The 27,081-nt window shown below is 39.0% G+C and overlaps 1 protein-coding gene and 1 long non-coding RNA gene across 3 annotated transcripts in view; one reads left to right on the plus strand and one right to left on the minus strand.

Annotated features, from left to right (window-relative positions):
* NARS2 (asparaginyl-tRNA synthetase 2, mitochondrial) overlaps window positions 1-27,081 on the plus strand; it is a 150,366-nt gene that overhangs the window by 20,762 nt on the left and 102,523 nt on the right. The window lies entirely within an intron of this gene.
* On the minus strand, window positions 77-25,879 carry LOC105739648. The gene is made up of 4 exons (XR_001115601.1): window positions 25,752-25,879; window positions 12,332-12,460; window positions 3,315-3,470; window positions 77-360 (listed from the first exon to the last, which is right to left on the minus strand). It is a non-coding gene; the product is annotated as an uncharacterized LOC105739648 (long non-coding RNA).

Consider the following 27,081-nt stretch of genomic DNA (forward strand, 5'->3'; position numbering starts at 1 on the left):
ACCAGTTTGATAGCTATTTAAAATCATTAGCCGGTTGTATAATAATGGACAGAGAGAATGGTATGATCATGAGTGGTACTTTGGTACTTCTTTTATTTGTTTACTGATTTCTTTATCTTTAAGATGTCAGGATTCTTGTTTATATATTTGGTTGATTCTATCAAATGACAAAATTTGTATGTAACTGCTTTCTCCTGTTCAATGCTTTTTGACTCTTAATAATGGTGGTGGTGCTTTATATGATTGAACAAAGTAGTCTCTGGGAGAAGTTGTCCTGATATGTTGAAGTCATTCAGAATGATAATCAAATGCTGTCTTCATTATACATGACTGGAAGAATTCTTGATATTGATCAGCATTCTGCAAAAAGCAGAATAAAAATGCCTTGTTGAACATTTAGAGTGGGGGTATTAGCATCTGTATATATGAGTTCAAAGAAGGCAGCAGGTGACAAAATAACCATATGTAAATTCTGGAAAACATTCTCTTCTAGGTGTTTATTTTCTCTTTGCACTTTAATTTTCTGCATAGTGAAGCTAAGAATTACTGTAAATACATTTCTAAATCCCTTAGTCTAAACCACTGAATATTCAATAAATGGCTGGGAAAAAAAGGTATAATTTAAAGGAGTCTTTACAAATAAAAAGGAATTGTTAAAGAGACCCAAATGAAACAAGTAAAAAAGTTTTTAATGTGCGTAAATAAAGATACATTTGGAGATAACTGCATTGCTACCAGGGAAATCCCATAAGCAGCTCTGAGTGATTTTATATATATATATAAAATATAAGATATATATAATATAAGATATATATAAGACATATATAATATAAGATATATATAAGATATATATACACATATTTTATATATATAAAATATATATATTTATATATAAATATATGTATCTTGGCCTCTAAATAAACTAAGACAAGTTATCAGATAAGTGTGAATAAATAGGAAGAGGAAAAAAATATATTTCTGAAGCTAAACAAATGAGAAGTGTACTATGTTCATGTTATTTCAGAGCCAGAGAAAGGAATTTGTGGGATTGAATTTGCCCATGCAGAATACCAGAAAGAGAAACTCTTGAATTCATTGATCCTAGGCTCCTACAGTCAGGATCTAGCTCAGGTTTCAGCTGATCTGTGCTATCTGGCTTTTATGCTATGTTGACCTAGTGTCTTTGTTGCTTTCAGAAGTTCAACTACAAAGACTTGTCTTCTGTCCCTGCCAACCCTCTATCCTTTGAAAGCAGAGCTCCCTCTTATCCCACCTCACATACTTCACTTCCAAGATTCATTGTGTTGAATTCCTCCTGGCTGCCTGTAGAAGCATAAGAATTTGAATTTTGGTACCCCTTTTAGGAGGAGGTGGGCTTTCATATTTAAATTCTTGCTTCTCGTAATGGTGCACATTTTTTCTCTGACAGAGAAAGACACTTAAAGTGTCTTAAGTACTGCATTTAAAGATAAGAGGGCAGCTTTAAGAGGTCACCTTGAAAAAACATAGTAAGAACATGCACTTCTAATATTCTGTTGAGAAGTGAATGCATGCCCTATCATTTTACTTTTCCTTTCCCTCATCTCCATTTCCTGCTTTGATATTTGTTAAGGTTTGGGGACTACTGAATACATTGTAAGAAGTTTCCTTCAAGGCATTTGTTTGTTATTAATGGACATTTGGTGCTATGTGTGTTCAAGATGCTATGCTATAAAGATGTAGCTGAGGTTCTATCCTGTCAAGCCGGTAAGTTGGCAGGAGTTGATAAGGGAAGGAGCATGCTTTTCATTCACTCTTGATGTTACTTATCCTACAAAATTCCTTGTTTGTACATATTTTCCTCTTTGTCCTAAGACCCTGGCTGAGTTCCCAAAATTAGGTTTGGTCTTTATAATTTGGAAGAATTAGTTTGTCTTTGAAGAGATAAAAGAGATTAAGGCAAGAATTGTAGGTTGTGGCTGTCAAAGACAAAATTACTACAAATTTAGTTTAAAGATTTTAATTGACTTTCATTTGCCATTCAAGAATCAGGCAACACTTCTTTCTGTAAAATAGAAGAGGCTAGTTTTATAGACGGAAAAAGGCTGAGGAAAGCAGAAACAAAAATCAAAAAGCAATTGATCTTTACAAAGTTATTTTTCTTGTAAAGGTTAAAGCAAAGGGGACTTCCTTATGCTGGCTAAAATTGTTCTCTTTGGTGATGTGGCTGTTACTCCTCTTCTGACTTCTCAGAAGGTAATATAAAGATCTTAGTTTTGGCTTGATGGCGATGCATAACTGTATACAGTTCCATGGTTTTCAGTATAACTAGAAGTTGATGGGAAATAGGTGGAATTGCTTTATGTATACATTTGAGGATATAGTGTTACCAGTTATAAGTGGTATGGAATCTAGAGGAAAATGAGGTAGGTCCGTGAGTATTGACTTGATCAGAAAAACCTTCAAAACGAATATGTGACCTGACTGTACCTTAGGGAGAATATTCCAGGTAAGAGCAATAATGTAAGAAGAATCAGATAATTAAAATGAGGCGTAGACAATATACATTCTTCTTGTCTTCACGTGGCACCTACTCTAAAACCAACCACATAATTGGACATAAAACAATCTTCAACAAATGTAAAAGAACTGAAAGCATACCAAACACACTCTCAGACCACAGCACAATAAAATAGAAGTCAACACAAAAGCATTCAAAATCATATGATTACAGAGAAACTAAACAACATGCTCCTGAATAACTTTTGGGTAAATAATGAATTTAAAACAGACATCAAAAAGTTTTTTGAAAATAATGAGAACAAAGATACAATGTACCAGAATCTCTGGGACACAAGTAAGGCAGTGTTCATAGGGAAAATCATAGCACTAAACGCCCACGTCAAAAAGTTAGAAAGCTCTCAAATTAACAACCTAACTTCACAGCGGAAGTAATTAGAGAAGCAAGAACAAATCAACCCCAAAGCTAGCAGAAGATGAGAAATAACAAAAATCAGAGCTGAACTGAAGGAAGCTAAGACACAAAAAAACATTCAAAATATCAGCAAATCCAGGAGTTGGTTTTTTGAAAAAATTGATAAGATAGGCCACTAGCTAGACTAAGAAGAGAGAAGATCAAATAAACACAATTAGAATTGACAAAGGGAATGTTACTACTGACCCCACAGACATAAACAACCATCAGAAACTACTACGAACTTCTCTAAATTGCTGGAAACATACACCCTCTGAAGACTGAGCCAGGAAAACGTTGATTCTCTGAACAGACCAATAACAAACTTTAAAACTGAATAAGTAATAAATAGCCTACCAACCAAAAAAGCCCAGGACCTGATGGATTCATAGCTGAGTTCTACCAGATGTACAATGAAGAGCTGGTGCCATTCCAACAGTAACTGTTCCAAAAAATTGTGGAGGGGGGCTTCTCCTCAGCTCATTCTGTGAGGCCAGCATCATCTTGATACCAAAACCTGGGAGAGAGACAACAAAAAAAGAAAATATCAGGCTAGTAACCTTGATGAACATTGATGCAGAAATCCTCAACAAAATACTTGCAAACTGAATCCAGCAGCACATCAGAAATTTAATCCACCATGAAGTAGGGTTCATTGCCTGGATGCAAGGTTGCTTCAGCATACAAAAGTCAATCAGAGTGATTCATCACATAAATAGAACTAAAGACAAAAACCACATGATTGTCTCAATAGATGCAGAAAAGGCTTTTGATATAATTCAACACTTCATGTTAAAAATTCTCGATAAACTAGATATTGAAGGAACATACCTGTAAATAATAAGAGCCATCTATGACAAACAAACAGCCAACATTATACCAAATGGGCAAAAACTGGAAGCATTCCCCTTGGAAACCAGCAGAAGACAAGGATGCCCTCACCACTTCTCTTCAACATAGTATTGGAAGTCCTAGCCACAGCAGTCAGGCAAGATAAATAAATAAAGTGCATCTAAATAGGAACAGAGGAAGTCAAACTATCTCTATTTGCAGACAACATGATTCTATATCTAGAGAACCCCATAGCCTCGGCCCAAAAGCTCCTTCAGCTGATAAATAACTTGAGCAAAGTTGCAGGATACAAAATCAGTATACAAAAATCACTAACATTCCTATACACCAACAACCACCAAACTGAGAGCCAAAGCAGAAAGTCTCATTCACAGTTGACACACACACACACACACACACAAACAGACACACACACACACCCCTAGGAATACAGCTAACCAGGGAGGTGAAAGAGCTCTACATGAGAATTATAAAACACTGCTCAAAGAAATCAGAGAAGATAACAAACAAATGGAAAAATATCCCATGCTCATGGGTAGGAAAAATCAATATCATTAAAATGGATATACTACCCCAAGCAAATTACAGATTCAGTGTTCTTCATATCAAACTACTGACAACATTCCTCACAGAACTAGAAAAAATTATTTTAACATTTATATGGAACCAAAAAAGAGCCCAGATAGCCAAGGCAATCCTAAGCAAAAAGAGCAAAGCTAGAAGAATCACGTTACCCAACTGTACTGCAAGGCTCCACTCCCAAAACAGTGTGGTACTAGTACAAAAACAGGCACATAAACCAATGGAACAAAATGAAGAGCCCAGAAATAAGGCCGCACATCTGTGACAATCTGATCTTCCCCCAAGCTGACAAAAACAAGCAATGAGGAAAAGACTCCCTATTTAATAAATGGTGCTGGGACAACTGGCTAGCCACATGCAGACGATTGAAGCTGGACCTCTTCCTTACATCATGTACAAAAATAAACTCAAGATGGATTAAAGAGGCTTAAATATAAAACCCAAAACTATAAAAACCCTGGAAGACAACCTAGGCAATACCATCCTAGCACAGATTTCATGACAGACATCAAAAGCAATTACAACAAAAGCAAAAATTGACAAATTGGATCTGATTAAACTTAAGAGCTTCTACACAGCAAAAGAAACTGTCAACAGAATAAACAGACAACCTACAGAATGTAAGAAAATATTTGCAACTTATGCATCTGACAAAGGTCTAATATCCAGGATCTATAAGGAACTTATTTAGAAGAGAAAAACAACCCCATTAAAAACTGGGCAAATGGCTAGGCATGGTGGTTCATGCCTATAATCCCAGCACTTTGGGAGGCCGAGGTAGGTGGATCACTTGAGGTCAGGAGTTCGAGACCAGCCTGGCCAACATGGCGAAACCCTTTCTCTACTAAAAATACAAAAATTAGCCAGGCGTGGTGGCACATGCCTGTAATCCCAGCTACTCAGGAGGCTGAGGCGGAAGAATCGCTTGAACCCGGGAGGCGCAGCTTGCAGTGAGCTGAGATCATGCCACTGCACTCCAGCCTGGGCAACAGAGCGAGACTTTGTCTCAAAAAAAAAAAAAAAGGGATGCAAAGGACATGAACAGACACTTGTTAGAAGACATGCTTGAGGCCAAGAAGCATATGAAAAAAAGCTCAATATCACTGACCATTAGAGAAATGCAAATCAAAACCACAATGAGATACCATCTCACACCATTCAGTGGCGATAATTAAAAAATAAAAGAATAACAGTGCTGGCCAGGTTACAGAGAAAAGGGAAACCCTTATATGCTGTTGGAGGGAGTATAAATTAGTTCAACCATTATGGAAAGCAGTATGGTGATTTCTCAAAAAGCTAAAAGCAGAACTGCCATTTGACCTAGCAGTCCCATTACTGGGTATATACCTGGAGGAATATAAAGCAGTTTATCATTATGAAGCCCAAATATTGTGAACTCCAAAATTGACAACTCTCAGTCAATTTAGGAAGCTGATTTTCCCAAAGTTAAGGATGCGTGCCTGTGACACAGCCTCAGGAGGTCCTGACGACATGTGCCCAAGGTGGTCTGTGCACAGCTTGGTTTTATACATTTTAGGGAGACATGAGACATCAATCAGTATACGTAAGATGAACATTGGTTCGATCCAGAAAAGTGGGACAACTCGAAGTGGGGAGGGGGCTTCCAGGTCATAGGTAGATAAGAGACTAGTGGTTGCATTCTTATTGAGTTTCTGATTGGCCTCACCAAAGGAGGCAATCAAATATGCATTTATCTCAGTGAGCAGAGGGATGACTTTGAATAGAATGAGAGGCAGTTTGCCCAAGCAGTTCCCGGCTTGACTTTTCCCTTTAGCTTAGTGATTTTGGGGCCCAAGATGTATTTTCCTTTCACATCATAAAGACACATGCACGTGAATGTTCATTGCCTCAGTGTTCACAATAGCAAAGATACGGAGTCAACCTAAGTGCCCTTCAATGACAGACTGGATAAAGAAAATGTGGTACACATACACCATAGAATATTATGCAGCCATAAAAAGGAATGAGATCATGTCTTGGGGGAACATGGATGGAACTGGAGGCTATCATCCTTAGCAAACTAATGCAGGAACAGAAAACTAAATACTTCATGTTCTCACTTATGAGTGGGAGCTAAATGATAAGAACTGACAAACACAAAGAAAGAAACAACAGACACTGGTGTCTTCCTGAGGGGGGAGGATGGGAGGAGGGAGAAGAGCAGAAAAGATAACTGTTGGGTACTGAGCTTAATACCTGGGTGATGTAATATGTACAACAAACCCCCATGACACGTGTTTATGTAACAGACCTTCACATGTATCCCCAAACCTAAAATATAAAATGAAGTGTAGGGGTTTTTATTAGACTCTGGGTGGAGAGATACATGAGAAGGTTCATATTGGTGAATCGTAGGAAATAAAGTTGGATAGTTTTAGGAACGAGATGGAGCAGGTTCGTTTTTGGTGGTTTTTTTTGTTTTGTTTTGCTTTGTTTTGAGACGAAGTCTCACTCTTGTTCCCCAGGCTGGAGAGCAATGGTGCAATCTCGGCTCACTGCAACCTCCACTTCCCAGGTTAAAGCAGTTCTCCTGCCTCAGCCTCCCAAATAGCTGGGATTACAGGCGCCTGCCACCACGCCCGGCTAATTTTTGTATTTTTAGTAGAGACGGGATTTCTCCATCTTGGCCAGGCTGGTCGCAAACTCCTGACCTCAGATGATCCGCCCGCCTTGGCCTTCCAAAGTGCTGGGATTACAGGCATGAGCCACCGCGCCCGGCCTGGAGCAGGGTTTTTTAAAAACTATTTTATTGGAACATATCTCACATACCATAAAATATGAAAGTGTAGTCGTGCTGCATAGCAACATTGCAGTCAGTGACAGATCACATATACCATGGTGATCCCGTAAGATTATAACTGTATTTTTACTGTACCAATTCCATATTTAGATACGTTTACATACACACACGCTTGCCATTGTGTTACAATTGCCAGAGTATTCAGTAGTATCAGTAACATGTTATACAGGTTTGTAGCCTGGGGGTAGTAGGCTATACCCGGTCTGTGCGTAAATAGACTCCGTGATGTTCGCACAACAGTGAAATTACCTAGTGATGCATTTCTCAGAACGTGTCCCCCTCAGGCTATGCACAACTGTATATAGTTCCATGGTTTTCAGTATGTTCTTAGGGTTGTACAGCCAATCACCACGATCTAATTTGAGGACATTTTTATCACCCCAAAAATAAACTGTACCCAGTAGCAGCCCCTTGCCATTCCCACCCTCAGCTCTAGGTAAGCACAAATCTGCTTTCTGGGGATTTGCCTCTTCTGAAACTTTTCATATAAATGGAATCGTACAATGTATGGTCATTTGTGTTTGGCTTCTTTCACTTATAAAGTATTATAGTGTGTATCGGTACTTCATTCCTTTTTATATCAAGCTGGTCCATTTTGTGGATGTATCATGTTTTGTTTATTGATTTATCACTTGATGGACATTGTATTGTTTCTACATAACCTTTAACCTGTTTCACTATGAATAATGCTGCTATGAACATTTTTGAAAAGTTTTTGTGTGGATGAATTTATCATTTAATTTCTCTTGGGTAGAATTTCTGGGTCATGTTGTAACCCTTAAGTTCAACATTTTTAAAAACTGCCAAGCTATTTTTCGAAGCGGCCGCAGCATTTTGAGGCTTCTCCTTTCCCTGCATCCTAGCCTACGTTTGTTATTTTCAGCTTCTTTGATTATAATCATACTAATGGGTGTAAAGTGGTATATTATTGTGGCTTTGATTTGCATTTCCCTAATGACTATCAAAAGACAAAATTACAACAAATTTTTTAAAATTTAAATTTCTTCATTTAACAATTCTAGAATGGGCTAACGCTTCATTCTGTAAAATAGAATGCATTCTCATGAGCTGACCTGAGGTTTTATAGACAGAAAATTTCTGAAGGAAATATAAACAAAGAACAAGAAGTGTATTGGTCACTTTAAAGTTACTTTCCTTGTAAGGCGCAAGGTGGGAACAGGGAAACAGAACAATAGGAAAGTAACTGATCAGTTAACATTAGGTCACTTCAGGTTACATTTTGTTGTAAGGATTAAAGGTGGAGGGAACTTTGTTATCATGCTGATTGAGAGTGGCCTGTTTGAGAAATTCAGCCATCTCCCTCTCCTGATTTCTAGGAATGCCAGATAATAACTCAGTTTCAGTTTGATGGTATGGAACTTCAGTGTGAGTGACTCCATTACTGCACTACGCCTAGTGCAGTAGCTTAGCCCAAAACGATGCCTTATTTAACATGAATAAGGATGTTGGACATCTTTTATGTACATATTGACCATTTATTTCTCTTCTTTGGAAAAATGTCTATTTGAGTCTTTTGCCCATTTTTTAATTGGGTTGTCTTTTTGTTATTGGGCCTGTAGGAGGTATTTTATATATTCTAGATACAAGTCTTGCCCCTCTCCTCCCTCCCACCCCCTACCAGTGTGAAGCCTCTGATGCTGCCACTAAGGGGGAATAGCCTTGAGTATGCCCACGATAAGGATGGCACTGGTTTTGGTAGAGCTTTCTTTGGCTGTCTTTTCCCCTGACCACACCCACCTCTTAAGCTCCATTACTTGCAGACTGATTGTGCTATTGTTTTCAATGTCTGGGGCATAAATTGCTTCACAAACTGATCCAATCAAATTTATACTCCTTTGTGGACATAGTTTTCAAGGGCAGTGTTTGTGTTTGTTCTGACCCCAAAAGGGCTCTTCCCAGCTGTTTCTGTTTCTTTCCAGCATACTAGGAAATCTACAGTTTAGTCTTTATCACCAATGAATCTTTCAATCTGCCTTTCATCACAACCACCACTATTCTGGAGAGCACCCTTCAGTATGGACTTTTACATACTTTGTTGCAATGAAGTCAGTTCCTTTGGGTAAAGATTTGGAGCTCCGTTTTATGGCCTGCTTCTTTGCCCAGTCAATGTTGGAGTCAGGTTCCAGCGCTGGCGGAAGGGACAATGGATCGTTCTCACTACAAGACCTCCTGATTTAGGAGCTGAGTGTTCAGTGGAGCAAGAGGCAGCAGCCCAGGTTTCTTGGCTTGTCTCTCCTGGCATGGAACCCCCACCCCAGGATCTGGGGCAAAAGCAGTCAGGACCCTAGTGTTCTCAGCAGCACCATGCCCAAGGTGGAGCCTCCATCCCCCAAGTGGGGCTGGGGCTGAAGAAGGGAGGCTCCATCTCTCAGCCACACTTGCCCAGAACTTAGCCTCAGCTACAGGTGGCTGTGAGAAAGGGCAGAAATGCCTTCATGCGGCCCCTCTTGCTAGAGCCCTGTGATCTTGGCTGCAATTGGGGGATAGAGTTTCTGTCATGCCAAGCTGTGAGGGGAAAGGAGGAAGAGGGCTCTGTTTCAGACATTACAGACTCTCCTTGTCCTCACCGAGCTTTAGTAGATTTTTTTGAATAGATGTTTCTTCATTTCTAGACGATTTCTAGAGACTTTAAATGATTCGAGTAAAAAAAATTTTTTTTAAATAACGTTTACCCATTTCACTGAGGAATGGGTCTGAGGAGCTCCCCACACTGTCATGTCAGAAGGGAGGAGGAAAAACAGGTTAGTCACCTCTTGGCTACTTTTTACCACCATGATCCTCAATTTCCTCACTGGCAAAATGTGAAGAACACTATTCTTACAGGTTGTAAGGATTAAGTGAAATGACATATATGAAAACTTCATATTGCTAATCCAAAATAGGTAAAACAGTATGCAGAAGCAGGCTGATGTAAGCACTAGCATTTCTCTTCTCTAAACTGTTGTGCGTTCTAGAAATGGTAACACAAAGTTACTAGACCTCAGAAATCCTGGTGCTTATACATTTTTATGACTAAGTTGTTTACGGCACACATCATTTTGGTTGTGCTGGATGGTTTCACTTTTTGATTACTCTTACCTATTTTCTTTTAAACTTTTTTAGATGGTATGTGGGCTACCCCAGGTCAAACCTCTTCTCAAAACAACTTGTTTCTAGCTAATATTAATACCTCCCTTGTTCCAACTCCTGTTAAACTTGTATTCAGTTGCTATAGCTGGTTTTATTTTTTGTTTTTGAGTCACAGTTTTGCTGTCACCCAGGCTGGAGTGCATGCACTTGCATTGTCATCGCTCACTGCAACCTCAAACTCCTGGGCTCAAGCAATCCTCCTACCTCAGCCTCCTGTGTAGCTGGGACTGCAGGCACACACCACCACACCTGGCTCACTTGATTTTTAGTAGAGACAAGGTCATTATGTTGCCCAGGCTGGTCTCAAACTCTTGGATTCAAGCAATCCTCCAATCTCAGCCTCCCAAAATGCTGGAATTACACGCGTTAACCACCGTGCCTGGCCTACTATAGCCTGTTTTAACATTCAGTTGTTCATCAATGGTTTCTTACTTACCAGTTTTGGTTCCCTGTGTAGATTCTAAGTTCCTTTCAGGGAAGATCTGTGTCCTGCACACTACCTGGAATACTTAAATACTTATTATTATTTTCTAACGGCTATTTTAGTTTTGTAGAACTTTCAGCCTTAAGACTAGTCTAGTCATACGTTCATAAATAACATAATGATGTTCATGTTTATTAGCTACCATACCCAGCTAATTTTTGTATTTTTAGTAGAGTCGGAGTTTCGCCATTTTGGCTGATCTCAAACTCCTGATCTCAGGTGATCCGCCTGCCTCGGCCTCCCAAAATGCTGAGATTCCAGGCGTGAGCCACCATGCCTGGCTTATACCTGCTTTGTTCATTTATCAGCACCTCTTACTGCTTCTGCCTCATTCTTTTAAAAGTATGTGCTGGCCGGGCGTGGTGGCTCACGCTTGTAATCCCAGCACTTTGGGAGGCCGAGGCGGGCGGATCAAGAGGTCAGGAGATCGAGACCACCGTGAAACCCCGTCTCTACTAAAAAATACAAAAAATTAGCCAGGCATGGTGGCGGGCGCCTGTAGTCCCAGCTACTCGGAGAGGCTGAGGCAGGAGAATGGCGTGAACCCGGGAGGCGGAGCTTGCAGTGAGCCAAGATCGCGCCACTGCACTCCAGCCTGGGCAACAGAGCAAGACTCCATCTCAAAAAAAAAAAAAAAAAAAAAAGTATGTGCTGTTTCAATGTATCAATACATGTATTTCAATGTATTTAACCTATTCTTTTACTGATGGAGAATTCATTGGCTATTTTTTTTTCCTGTTACATGCTAGTATGCACAAGTTAGTATTGGGTCCTGTGTTGAGAATTTTGAATTAAAATTTGTTTTTTAAATTAAAACGAGCTGGTTCTCAAGAAATTTACGGTTTCTGAGTTCTTTTTTTTTTTCTTTTAGCTCAAGTGATCCTCCCACTTTAGCCTCCCAGGTAGCTGGTAGCTAGTACTATGGGTGCACCACCCCACCTGGCTAATTTTTAAATTTTTTGTGGACACAGGGTCTTGCTATGTTGTCCAGGCTGTTCTCTAATTCCTGGGCTCAAGCAATCCTCCCGCCACAGCCTCCCAAAGCGCTGAAATGACAGGCATGAGCCACCATACCCAGCCAAGAAATGTATAGTGTTTATCCAGAAGATAAAGCTAACACGTGAAATTGTAGACAGAATAATTAAATGTTTAATTGGCTTTTACCTTTTTTAAGGGTAGTTATACAGAATATACAGAATTATTACATCAAGTACTGCTTCACTTTTTATAAGTGCTCTAGGAGAGATTTCTGACAAGGAGAAACTAGGTACGGGAGTGATCAGAGATGTCCGCAGGACACAGCAATGTGTATGATCCTTGTTTATAGTTCTGTCTTTGATTTTTGTCCCAACTTTGTCATTTTCTACTTCCAAAATTATCCAGATTCATACCAGGTACCTTTCAGAAAGGCAAATTGGTAAGATTGGGGCAGAGCGACCTATAGTGAGAAGCAAGGAGATATAGTGAATTATTGATGTATATCACTTACCTAATGCGATAATTTATTCCTTTTATCAATTAATATTGACTACATGACGTGTGCTGAGGGAAAAGTGGTGAACACAGAAGTCTTTTTCCTTGTTGAATGTATATCCTTGTAGAAGAGGAGACAATAATTCTGAAAGTAAAATAGAGAATATGTTAAGTATTGTGATAACTGTCCAAAGATAGCTCCCTAGTGCACTATGCTTCCCAGTACCCACATCTTTCTGTTGTCCTCACCCACAGTTAAAGAGTGGGCTGGTTCTGTGTAATCAGTAGGACATGATGGAAATGAAATATCCTTGCCTTTGGTTTTTTGGAATGGCTCTGGGGGAAGCCAGCATCTGTATTAGAGGTACTGTGCTACTGTGAGACCTCAAACTATTTGTGTGGGAAGGCTGCATGGTAAGACAGAGATGCCTGGCTATGCTTCAGCTGTTTCAGCCATCCCAGCTAAGGCACCAGACTTGTGATTAAGGAGGTCATCTTGGACATCTAGCTGAGTCTAGCCTTCACATGACTCCAGTGCCAGCAGCCATTTGACTGAAACCACATGAGAGACTCCATACAAGAATCACTCAGCTGAAGCCAGGCAACTCATAGAATTGTGAAAGATAGCGGTAGATTATCATTTTAAGCCGCTAAATTTTAGGATGATTTGTTACTCACCAATAGATAATCAGAACAGATGGTAATTTGTATTGCGAAGAAAGGTAAATTGGGAAAAAGGGTAGGGAGAGAGAGATTCGAGTTTAAATTGGATGGTCAAGGAAAGCTTTACTGAGAAGATGTTCAAAAAGTGTGACTGGACCAGGTGCGGTGGCTCACACCTGTAATTCCAGCACGTTGGGAGGCCAAGGCAGGCATATATATCACTTGAGGCCGGGAGTTTGAGACCAGCCTGGCCAATATGACAGAACCCCATCTGCCATCTCTACTAAAAATAAAAAAATTAGCTGGCCACAGTGGCATGCACAACTGCAATCCCAGCTATTTGGGAGGCTGAGGCACAAGAATTGCTAAAATCCAGGAGGCAGAGGTTGCAGTGAGCCGAGATCACACCACTGCACTACAGTCTGGGTGACAAAGCAAGACTCTGTCTCAAAAAAACAAAAAAGAAAAAGCATGACGGACATATGGGAGCAAGTAATGTTGATACCTGGGAAAGAACATTTCAGTCAGAAGGAACAGCAAGTACAAAGATTCTGTGGCTGGAGCAGCCTCAGGTTTTCGAGAAACAATCACGAAGGCAGGTATGGATCAAGCATAGGAAAGAGAGGAAGATTAGTGGGAACTGAGGTTAGGCATAGAGGTTGGGAGTAGGTGCAAATTATATATGTTAGTGATGTTCATCTTTATGAGGTGTAACACTTTTGTAAAAAATAATTTTAATAACTCCTTTTCTTTCCCAAATATAGATATGTATAATGAAATATAGATGATATAAACTTTTTATACACTTAATTTGAAAAATATAGTGCTTCCAACTTAATATAAAAAAGAAAGAAAAGTAATAATCAGTGTATCTTATTATGTAAATACCGTGGTCTAGAAGAATGTAAGTAGCCTTTATATAGAGATATAAAGAACTGCTGACTTTGACCACTATAAATTAGGACTTAAACAGGTGTGTTATACTGGTGACTCACATATCATGAACAGTTTGCTATTCGTGATGAGAATACTGGAGTGCAGTGGCGCGATCTCACCTCACTGCAACTCTGCCTCCCAGGTTCAAGTGATTCTTCTCCCTCAGCCTCCTGAGTAGCTGGGATTACAGGCGTCCACCACCATGCCCAGCTAATTTTCTGTATCTTTTTTTTTTAATTATTTTATTTTTGAGACGGAGTCTCGCTCTATTGCCCAGGCTGGAGTGCAGTGGCGCAATCTTGGCTCACTGCAAACTCCCCCTCCCAGGTTCACGCCATTCTCCTGCCTCAGCCTCCCAAGTAGCTGGGACTACAGGCACCCGCCACCGCGCCTGGCTCATTTTTTGTATTTTTAGTAGAGATGGGGTTTCACTGTGTTAGCCAGGATGGTCTCGATCTCCTGACCTCAGGTAATCTGCCTGCCTCAGCCTCCCAAGTGCTGGGATTACAGGCATGAGCTACTGCACTCAGCCGGTAACTCATTCTTGATAAGAGTTCTGCATCAAAGTATTAGCTTTCCCTTGATTTACATGGAAGATGCATTCTGGAAAATTCAGAGCATATTAAAATAATACAATTTACCTAATTCACTGACATGAATGTTCCATGGCATATTTGAAACTTGGGATAGTACCCACTAAATTTCAGTAGCTCTCCCCAGTTATGACAACCAGAAACATTCCCTCTAGGAACCTCAGGTAAAGGACTTTTTAGGCCATTATAAGAATGTTGGCTGTGAGTCTTTGGAGAGTTCTAAGCAAGGGAGTAACAAATTACTTATATTTTAATGAGATCATTCTGGCTGCTATATGGAGATTAAATCAGGGAGAGGTACAGAAGAAGAGAAACCAGTTAAAAGTCTAATGCTGTATTTTAGGTGGACAGATAGTGATTTACACAGGAGTAGAAATTGTACATCCTGAAATGTGGTTGGATTCTGGAGAGTGAGAGAGAGAGTTTTTTGTTTTTTGTTTTTGAGACAGAGTCTTACTCTGTTGCCAGGCTGGAGTGCAGTGGCACAATCTTGGCTCCGCCTCCCAGGTTCAAACGATTCTCCTGCCTCAGCCTCCCAAGTAGCTGGGACTACAGGTGCGCGCCACCACACCCAGCTAATGTTTGTATTTTTAGTAGAGACAGGGTTTCACCATGTCGGCCAGGATGGTCTCAATCTCTTGACCTCGTGATCTGCCCGCCTCGGCCTCCCAAAGTGCTAGGATTACAGCCATGAGCCTGTCTGCCCGGCCGGATTCTGGATATATTTAGAAAGTAGCTTATGCATCTTGGATCTTGGTACCAGGGTACTTTTTATTTGTTTTTGTTTTATCTATTCCTGCTGTGTATTTTCCCAGAATTGGCTATGTTGAATAGTTCACCTCTGCTAGACTTTTGAACTTTTAATATAGAGAGAATTTTTTTTTCTGCAAATGGTTATTTCCATTGCTAATTAAAAGTAGAAAAGTAGAGTTTCCTCTTTTAAAAGAACATGAACTTTCATGTTGCTAGTCTGGACATTAGAATTAAATTAAGTAATCATAGATGAAAATGTCAGCTTCATAAACACTGGAAGGCTTTTTGAGTTTATACTCTTTAGGGCCAATACCATCTAATTATTTGGGGAAATTGGTTTTTGTTGGAAATTAGACATTTATTTTATGCATGCCATCTTTGAAGGAAGCATTGCATGGCATTGTTGACTTCAAGAGACACTTTGATCTCAAAAAATGATGTGAATCCCTTTTGGATAATCTTTTGATAGCATCAAAATCATGACTTTTATATGAGTATGCGTTATAATGGCTTATTCTTTTTTGACATGTAGTTTTGCTCTGTTGCCCAGGCTAGAGTGCAGTGGCGCCATCTCAGCCCACTGCAACCTCTACCTTCTGGGTTCAGGCAGTTCTCGTGCCTCAGCTTCCCGAGTAGCTGGGATTACAGGCACCCACCACCATACTTGGCTAACTTACTCTTGATTACCACAGCCAGAGGTAAAGGACAACCAAGCCCTTCTGTTCCAGTTATCAATAACTTACTTCCTCCTTGCAGCAACTGCAAGAAAGTATATTTTGTAGGGGGGTTTGTTTTGACCCAAGATCTCGCTCTGTCGCCCTGTTTGGAGTGCAGTGATAAGCCAGTGATCATGGCTGTCTGCAGCCTTGACTTCCTGAGCTCAAGTGATCCACCCACTCCAGCCTCTAGAGTTACTAAAACTACAGGTGTGCACCACCACACCCAGCTAATTTTTAAAGTAGAGTCAGGGTCTCACTATGTTGCTCAGGCTGGTCTTGAACTCCTGGTCTCAAGCAATCCTCCTGCCTCCACCCCGCCAAAGTGCTGGGATTTATAAGTATTTATTGAGTACCTGCTATGTTTAGTGGTAGTCAAGTCCTTTGTGTGGATACGTGGTTTGGAGACTTAACTCTGGAGCGTAGGTATCCCTTCTCACAGAAGTTCTAGTTAATGGACTAGGACCATATCTTATCATATTCATCTTTAAAGCCCCAATCTGGCAACGAATAAGCCAAAATTAATATTTTTCAAGCAGTAGTAAAAAAAAATTTGGTACATTTTTCACTGACCCCTTTACATTTAGGAATAAGTTTGCTGTTTTGCAATTTTACATTTGTGTTTATCTCCCGTTAAAGAAAAATAAGGCAGCATTGTATATTCACTCTCTGTTTTGCCTCAACCTTACCCTCTAATATTAGACTCCACGCATCTTTTCTTGATCCTTTCTTTCTCAGACTGCTCAGCAGGAAAGCAGACTGTTTACAAACAGTCTGACTTAATAACTTCCTTTCCTGCTGATCAAATAGTTGCTAAAATGAAACCTTTCTCAGGGCTGAGTGGGTATTCTAGTTAGTGGGTGTTCTGGAATGTAAATGAACCCTTATTTTAAGAAAGATTATTTTTATACTAGCAGTTCTGTGTATACCAAGATACACATTTGTAGCAAGTGGAAAGTATGGAAACTTAAACTGGACTTACTGGAAATTTTTAGATTAGTGAAAGACCTACATATATGGCTTGTTAATAGGAAAATCCCAAAACTAACATAACCAGCAAAATAGAATGCAGTTTGTTGAGCCTGTTTCCCTTGGCTTTAGTTTTTACATATGAGATGCAGTCTAATGCCATGCAGAACAATTTCTGCAGCAATGATAGCAGCTGCGTTTGAAATACAGCTTGATAGGGATCATGAAACTACCAACCCACAAATCTTTGGAGACTGTATGACAGATTTAGTTCCTATGATTGATTGGTTGGTTCGTTGATTGATTTTAGAGGCAGAGTCTTACTCTGTCACCTAGGCTGGAGTGCAGTGGTATGATCATAACTCATTGACCTCAAACTCCTGGACTCAAGTGATCCTCCTGCCTCAGCCTCCCAAGTAGCTGGGATTACAGGCACGCTCCACTACACCTGGCTTGTTTTATTTTATATGATCAGCATTTCATACTTGGGAGAGACTAATATTAAAAGCATTTTAATCCAAAGCTTTATTTCAACACTACAGGATAAAAAATGGGAGAGCTGGGCACAATGGTATATGCTTGTAGTCCCATCGGAAGGCAGAGGTGAGAGGATCACTTGAGCCCAGGAGTTCAAGACCAACCTGGGCAACATAGCAAGACCTTATCTCCAAAAAAAAAAAAGTGACGTGACTTATTGGAAAGGTGATTGTACTAGAAACTGAGAAACCTGGATTCTACAACTGATCTTACCAAAAAGTAGTTGTATATAACATTTATTCTAACATTTGACATTTAACATTTTTAAGCTTTAGCATCTTTTACAAGAGCGAAATTGAATTAAAAATTTTTTTTTTTTGAGATGGAGTTTCACTCTTGTCACTCAGGCTGGAGTATAATAGTGCAGTCTCAGCTCACAACAACCTCTGCCTCCCAGGGTCAAGGGATTCTCATGACTCAGCCTCCCAAGTAGCTGGGAATACAGGCATGTGCCTGGCTAATTTTTGTATTTTTAGTAGACATGGGGTTTCACCATGTTGACCAGGCTGGTCTCGAACTCCTGACCTCAGGTGATCTGCCTACCTTGGCCTCCCAAAGTGCTGGGATTTACAGGCATGAAAAAATTAAAGTTTTATCTAACTTAGATTTTTTTATTCTTTACTATCTATCATGAAAGGCATAGCCTCCCTCTAATCTCTTAATTGGGATCAAGAAAGAAAATAGGATATTCAGTGGTTGTGTAGAGCTTACAGATGGTGGGTACTCTCCCTTTTCTTCATGATCTTCAAAGGAAATTGCAGATTGAGGTAAATAGGACAATAGCATGCCATTATGATGTTAAACCTTTTAAATTTCTGTACCATGCTTCATCTTTATGTATTCCCAACTTTTTGTCTCTGGGATTATGAGTAAATAGAACTAGGTAAAAGGTGGGGGTAGGGTACAAAGTAGAAAATGGAAAAAGTAAAAGGAGATAAAAATAGATTGGGTGCTTCAGTGATTGTGGAGGTCAAATAAGTTTTCCATTATTGATTATATTCCTTTCCACTGTTGAGCTTACTGCTCTTTACTCTCTCTCCTTGCTATATATTTTACATGGAGACAGAATCAGACTTGTGTGGGTTTTTCTATTTAATTCTCCTGAGACTGTGAAACTGCTCAGCTAAATTTGTTCTGCTGTGAGAACAAATAACTGGAGGGCAATTCAAAATACTTGTTTAATATTTTCTTGGAAATCCTCAAAGAAACAGGGAGGATTTTAGATCCCTGTGATAAGAAATTCACTGGGATACACACATTAAAAGAATTTTTTTGGTAGCTCTTGGTTTCCCCTTTCTTGGCTCTGCTATTTACTGTCTTCCAATGGCAGAATAACCTAGCAAAAATTTTTGTTTTGCATAATGGATGATAAAACCATTGTTTTGCATAATGGATGATAAAACCATTGTTTTGCATAATTAGATGATAAAACCAATAATTTGAGGGGCCAGTTATGGTGGCTCACAAGTGTAATCCCAGCGCTTTGGGAGGCCAAGGTGAGAGAACTGGTTGAGTCCGGCAGTTTGAGACCAGCCCTGGGCAACACAGTGAGAGGTCCATGTCTAAAGATACAATTTAAAAATTAGCTGTGTGTGGTGGCACGTGCCTATAGTCCCAGCTACTGAGGAGGCTGAGGAAGCAGGATTGCTTGAGCACAGAAGTTCAAGGCGGCAGCAAGCCGTGATTGCACCACTGCACTGCAGCCTTGGCAACAGAGCAAGATCTTGTCCCTAATACGTACGTACATACATACATACATGCATGCAAACATACATACGTGTTTGTCTGACTTAATTATGGAGAAAGGCTAGGTTAAGTTTTATCGCACTAATGTAAGTTTTATATGATCAGGGAAAGGTTAGTCTATCATGGACTGTTAGGATGGGAGGGACTAATCATCCTTTATATTGATTTTCAAACATTTTTGTTCAAAAGTGTTTTCCAAACAAAATCTTATACCAAGACCCTCTATAGAAGATAGATAAAAGTAATGACTTTATCAGATAGCTCAAATCCACGTGGTTTTGTTGGTAGACTGTATGAATGCCTAAACAGTGCATTGGGAACTTGGGAGATTGCAGGAAAAGGCTTAGTTACGCAGGACTTTGTATATATTGCAGGACATGTTTGACTCCTGCCCACTAAATGCTTCTACAAATTCCTGAAGTATTTTCTGGGGAACACTATCATCATCAATGAGAAGCACTAATCTGTAATCTCTCCCCTGGTGATTTTATTCACTTCCAAGGCTTTATGTACCATACCATCTACCTACTGACTGCCAAACTGTTTATCTCCAGTCCCAAACTGTTTATCTCCAGGTTCTGTTTCTGAGCTCCAGATTTGTAGAAGCATCTGCCTACTTGACATTTCTCCGTTGATGTCTAATATGCATTCAAACATAGTATGTATTAAATAAACTTCTTGATTTTTTTCCTCCAAAGCCTCTTCCTCTTCTTTTTTATCTCAGTGAAAGTTACCATCTACTCATTTGCTTAAGTAAAAAATCTAGATGTCAGACTTAATTCATACCTCCCCTGCCTGTCTCCCCCAACCTCACATCTAATTTATCAGTTCTTTGTTGGCTCATCTTTAACATAAATCCTCAACCTCTTCATTTCTCTGTTTCCAATGTTACCAGTTTAATTCAAGCTACTCTTCTTGTCTTCTGATTGGTACCCCTACTTCTACTCTTATCCCTTTATTATCTGTTCTCCACTAAGACACTAGAAGAATTTTTTAACTCATCATGCCACAACCCCATGCTTACTTTTCAGTGGCTGCTCTGTGATCTTAGAATAAAATTCAAACTCCTTATCATGACCTATAAAGGACCCATAATCTGATTTCTGCCTACCTGTCTAACCTCATCTTTTAACAGTCTTGCTGTTGAGTCCCTCAAGCTGCAGTCACCTGCCTTCCACTCCCATAAGGTATGACACCCCCTTCCCACATACTGATCTCTGTACTGGCTGTTCCTTGTGCCTGGAGTATTTTTTCCAGTTTATAGTATAGCAGATACATTCTTATCTTTCAGGTCTCTGCTTGCTTGTTACTGCTTAAGAGGCCTTCCCATCCCCCAGTACCCAACTCATTTATCCCAACTTGTAATTATCTTGATTCTTTATTAGTTTACATGTTATTTTCTTTTTTCCCCATTAGAATGTAAGGTTTTTGAGAGCTTATGTTCTCTTATTTATTGCTCTCTCTTGTCTAGCACAGTGCTTAGATGAATGAATGAGGTGTATATACAGATTATTGCGGAAATGCAGAGAAGGGTCATTTTTACTAGTCTAGGCATGGAGTGGGTGCTATTAGCAGTAAGAAGTCCTCATGGATAAGTGATTTTTGAGGTGAATGTATTGTGCCGTGGTCCTAAACTGCTGTGAGGTGAATGACGTAGGCGGTGTGACATCAGTGGACCAGGTAGCCAAGACTGCTGCTAAGTGACTATAAGATTGGTAGCATATAGAGCATGGATACCCAGACAAAGGAATGATTCGTGTCCAGGGCAGGATGGAGCGGGACAGCCTGAGATTTCATCATGCTACTCGTGCAGTTTAAAACTTAAGAATTCTTTATTTCTGGAATTTTCCATTTAATATTTCCGGACTGCAGTTGACTATAGGCGACTGTAACCATGAAAAGTAAAACTGTGGATTAGGGGAGACTATTATGCCTACTTAAGGAATGTTTTGAATAATGTGATAATTAAGTCAGACAAACACGTATGTATGTTTGCATGCATGTATGTATGTATGTACGTACGTATTAGGGACAAGATCTTGCTCTGTTGCCAAGGCTGCAGTGCAGTGGTGCAATCACGGCTTGCTGCCGCCTTGAACTTCTGTGCTCAAGCAATCCTGCTTCCTCAGCCTCCTCAGTAGCTGGGACTATAGGCACGTGCCACCACACACAGCTAATTTTTAAATTGTATCTTTAGACATGGACCTCTCACTGTGTTGCCCAGGGCTGGTCTCAAACTGCCGGACTCAACCAGTTCTCTCACCTTGGCCTCCCAAAGCGCTGGGATTACACTTGTGAGCCACCATACCTGGCCCCTCAAATTATTGGTTTTATCATCTAATTCTGAAACTTCTAGACACATTTTCAAACTGTTAAAATCCTGTTTCTGAGTCTCATCTTAGCAATAAAGAAGCTAGAGTAAAGATCAAGTTGTACCCTACATGAATACAAGCCACCTCTTCAGCTTCCTGGTATTACCTGTACTGTGTGAGGGCTTTATCTCCCTCTTGGTCACATTTGCTGAGATTGATAGAAATGAATCCAGGCACTCATTCATTCATTTATATTCACATGCATATTTTTTTGAATCATGACTTAACACACACACACACACACACACTCTCTGCATCTCTCTCCATATATGGTCATGTGTTGCTTAACAATAGAGATACCTTCTGAGAAATGCATCCTTAGGTGATTTCATCATTGTGCAACCATCATAGAGTGTACTTTTGCAAACCAAGATGGTATAGTCTACCACACACCTAGGCTGTATGGTCTAGTCTCTCGTTCTTCAGGTACAAACCTATTCAGCATGTTGCTGTACTGAATACCTTAGGCAACTGTAATAAAATGACAAGTATTTGTATATCTAAACATACGTAACATAGAAATGGTACGATGAAAATACAGTATAAAAGATTTTTTTCTTTTAATGGTATACCTGTATAGGGCACTTACCGTGAATGGACATTGCAAGACTGGAAGCTGCTCTGGATGAGTCAGTGAGTGAGTGATAAGTGAGTAGGAAGGCCTAGGACAATACTGCAAACTTTGCAAACCTATATACTTAAGCTACACTAAATTTATTTTTTTAAGTGTCTTCAGTAATAGGTTAATTATTAATACTAGATTATCTTAGCATACTCTAACTTTTTTACTTTATAAACTTAATTTTTAAAAATATTTTTACTCTTTCATAATACTTAAAACACAGATTATATGAGTACAAAAATATTTTCTTTCATTATTCTGTAAGCTTTTTTCTATTAGAGATTTCTTTTTTACTGTTTATACATTTTTGTTAAAAACTAAGACACAAAAATAAATTAGCCTAGGCCTATATGGGGGCAGCATCATTAATATCGCTGTCTTACACCTCTGTATCTTGTCCTACTGAAAGGTCTTCTGGGGCAGTAACACACATGGAGCTGTCATCTCCTATGATGACAATGCCTTCTTCTAGAATACCTCCTGAAAGACTTGCCTGAGCTCGTTTTACAGTTAACTTCTTTTTTTAATAAGTAGAAGGAGTACACTCTAAAGTAATGATAAAAAGTATAGTATAATAAATATGTAAATCAGTAACATAGTTGTTTATTATCATTATATGCCTGGAAGTGCAGTAGATTTGTTTACAACAGCATCACCACAAATAAGTGAGTAATGCCGTGCTCTGTAACATCACTAGGAGATAGGAATTTTTCAGCTCTTATAATCTTATGGATGCATTGTATCTACAGTCCATTGTTGAACAAAATGTCATTATGTAGTACATGACTGTATTTTATCTGTATTATTCATCATATACTGTGGCTGCTCTGTGAATATAGTTATTGTATGTATTTCTTTAAGGGAAAATGAGTTCTAAGATGCAAAATAACCAAGTTAAAAATGAACTTGCTGGGCTCGGTGGCTCACGCCTGTAATCCTAGCACTTTGAGAGGCTGAGGTGGGCAGATCCCCTGAGGTCAGGTGGGCGGATCACCTGAGGTCAGGAGTTCAAGACCAGCCTGACCAACATGGAGAAACCCCATCTCTACTAAAAATACAAAATTAGCAAGGCGTGGTGGTGCATGCCTGTAATCCCAGCTACTTGGGAGGCTCACTTGAACCTGGGGGGGGCAGAGGTTGCGGTGAGCTGAGATCATGCCATTGCACTCCAGCCTCAGCAATAAGAGTGAAACTCTGTCTCACAAAAAAAAAAAGAAAAGAACTTTCTGGGTCTCTGAATATTATGTTTCTGCTGTATCTTAAAAGATAATTAAAAATAAATAAAAATAAAGGAAAAATTAAAATCTTTGTTGCAGTATCAGAACACCATAATGACAAAAATAAATAAGAAGTGTGAGACAGTGAGATAAAGTATTTTTGCTAGTTTATGTTCAGAATATTTTTTATAATGAATAAGAATTCTGATTTTGAGATTTTATTTCAATGTGCAGTACTTTAAAAAATGCTTTTTATATTCTTTTATATTGTACCATTTCCCTCAAGGATTTGAAAGAAATATATTGAAGACGGGATCAAAGTAGATGAATTTACGTACCATTATTTCAAGAATCAGAAGTGACAACTTAGGTGCTGGAAACAACAGAAATTACCACAGCATTACTATGCAGAGATTCCTTGGCGGGGGAAAACACCCATATATTCACATCACACTATCTGCCACAATGTACAAAAAAATTATGCAGTTTGTTTCTGGTTGATACAGTTATATGGCTACCCAGTTAACTGGTTCTACTTATTAAAAAGTTCAGCTTTGCCTCACTGATTTGATATAATACTTTTATATGTGAAAGTCTGTGTTTAGACTTTCAGTTATATCCCACAGGTTTACTTGTGTACCACTAATACGCTATATTAATTTAGAGGCTTTATACTATGTTTTAATGTTCGGTTATTCAAACATTTCTTTTATTGCTGTATTCCTTGGGATTAACACGAATGGAGATTTTTTTCCATGCTCTTTCCATTGAGAAATTTGTGTCTTAGCTCAGATTTAGGTATCTCCCATATTTCCAGGTCCTATTTCAATTCGTTTTTCAATTGAACAAATATTTACAAAGTAACTGCTATTCCCAGGTAATAGGCTAGATGCAGGATCCAGTAATAAGAGAGACAGTGTCCCTGAGGAGCCCCAATATTTCTTAATTTGATGAGTTAACACTGTGAAACAAAAGGTATTTATTTAGTATGAATCTTTGATCTTAAGAGGTTTGAGAATTTGTGAATATATCTGGAGGAGGTTACACTGACAAAGTTCTAATTTATCCACTCATTATCAGTCAGTCAGTCAACAGCCTAAAGGAACTTACAGAACTTTCCCCATGTTTCTTACTTTTTAGGTGTACCAACATTCCAAGAAATTCTGGCTCATAGATTCCTAAAAAAAGTAACTGCTACTCAGTGTAATGGCTGAGGTAGGAGTGTATGAACCATGTAATCCATAGAAAATGATGCACAAAGCACACTAAAAAGCCAGTCAGTACCACTACACACCTATTGAGCGACCAAAATCCACAACACTGACAACACCAAATGCTGACAAGGATGTGGAGCAGCAGATTTAACAGCCACTTTGCAGTACAGTTTGGCAGTTTCTTGCAAAACTAGATATACTCCAACCATAAGAACCAGCAGTTCTGCTCCTTGGTATTTACCCAAAGGAGTGGAAAACTTATATCCACACAAAAACGTGCACATGGATGTTTATAAAGCAGCCTTATTCATAATTGCCAAAACTTGGAAGCAACCAAGATGCCTTTTAGTAGTAAGTGGAGAAATAAACTGTATCTGTTACATCCAGACAATAAAATATTATTCAGCACTGAAAAGAAATGAGCTATCAAGCTATGAAAAGACCTGGAGAAACTTTAAATGCATATTACTAAGTCAAAGAGACCAATCTGAAAAGGCTACATATTGTATGATTTAAACTGTGTGACATTCTGGAAAAGACAAAACTATGGAGAAAGTAAAAAGATCAGTAGTTGCCAGGGGTTAGGGGAAAGGGAGGGATGACTAGGTGTAGCACATATTTTTAGGGCAGTGAAACTATTCTGTATGATACTGTAGTGGTGGATACATGTCAGTATGTATTTGTCCAAATCCTGTGGGACTATTACATGTTATGAGTGATATGCTCTGACACTCCTGGGAGACTCCTTGGTTGCCTAAGGTGCCTTTCAGCCAGGAGGTACAGTTCCCCTTGTCTTTGGGACTTTTCTTGTGCTCATAAAGTCTTTTATAAACTTTGGTCACTCAAAAGGAAATTTTAAATGTGCCAAATTGAATGGAGCTTTAGATCTGGCCAGTTTAAGAAAATTTGCCTAAGCTGTAGACATTCACTTCCTCTTTTCAAAGAGAAACTGCTTTCTCCATGATAAAATTTCAAATGAGAGAAAAGGTTACAAACTCCAGTGCATAAGACAAGCAAGACCTTAATCTCAGAGAAAAGTGAAAAAATCGCAAATATACACAAATAATGGAATAGGAGAATAACAAACGAAACACCTACCTTAAAGTAGTGCTTTAATTCCAGTCTCATCAGTTGTTCAATCAGGTTCCATAAAGTCTGAATCTCAGTCAAGCCAGGGAGATTCAACCCTGAGAGTAGTCTGACCAAGGGCTTCTGCAGTCTTCAGCGAGGTCAGTTGGATGCAAACGGTCCATGCTGGTGCCGGGGCTCCAGCTGTCGGCAAAACAGCAGGAGTCAATGAAGGCCTAATTTGGGTCCCATCTAGTTCGCCAAAATGTCACCCTCAAATAATCAAGAGGCCCAGAATCCAATTTTAAAAGCGTTTGTTCAAGTGCAAAATTTGAGACTGGCCACCCAGAAAAAAACAAAAGACTCCAGAGTAATTGGGTCAGTGCTGCGAAGTGGAGAAGCTGAGGCTTCACTTATATAAGTAGAAGCAAAGAAGTTTAGGAGTATTACCACATTTTTAATACAATGCTGATTTATGAGTTACAGCAGTTTGATTGGTTACAGCTTATTCTTTTTCAGGAAAGATATATTTAAAATTGCATCTTTATCAATTTGGTAGTCATGGGACCTTTCGCCATCTGGTCTAAGCTGGGTACATGAAAAAGGAAGGATGTTAATCTATAACAAAGAATTAGTAACTAAGAGGTAAGGGGCACCATTTAATCTTTCACAACGTTTTACAGGGCAAGAAAAATAAGAAAGAAGGTTAATCTATAATAGGAAGAAACAAAAGTTGCAGTGACTTGCCTGTATGACCTAGGTCTTACAATCAATCACATTTTATTCAAGGCTCAGAGTAATTTAAAGTTTCAGCAGCTTTCATTTAAATTATTTTCGCATTAGCCATTTGAGTCTTCATTTCTGTATATCTTCTTTCTCATTTGGGGAGCAGATTATTTTCTCTTTTTTTTGTTTTCTTGGCAGGAGGTCCTTATATATTCTGTCCATTAATCACTTGGCAGTTTTAGATGTTGCAAATATTTTATTCATAATCTGTCATTTGTTAACTTTGCCTATATCTTCCTTTATTAAATATAAATGCTTAATTTTAACATATATAAGTTCATCAGTTTTTCCTTTTATTGTTGGCAATTTGGAGCTTTTGTTAAAGAAATCCTTCCCCACTGATAAAGTCACAAAGTTGGGTGTTTAATTCATATATTGTATTGTTTCTTTATCACTACCATAAGTACGTAAGATTACAAATTTAAGATTACAATCCTAAATCTTAAATTGCAATCCTAGGTTGGTAGTTTTTGAACCTGCTAAGATTCAATAATTACTTCCAAGAATTGAGGTGAAATTTATGTCATAAAATTAACCATTTTAAAAGGTACATTTCAGTGGCATTTACTACATT

The sequence above is a fragment of the Nomascus leucogenys genome, chromosome 15, assembly GCF_006542625.1.
Source record: "Nomascus leucogenys isolate Asia chromosome 15, Asia_NLE_v1, whole genome shotgun sequence".
NCBI classification, from domain to species: domain Eukaryota; kingdom Metazoa; phylum Chordata; class Mammalia; order Primates; family Hylobatidae; genus Nomascus; species Nomascus leucogenys.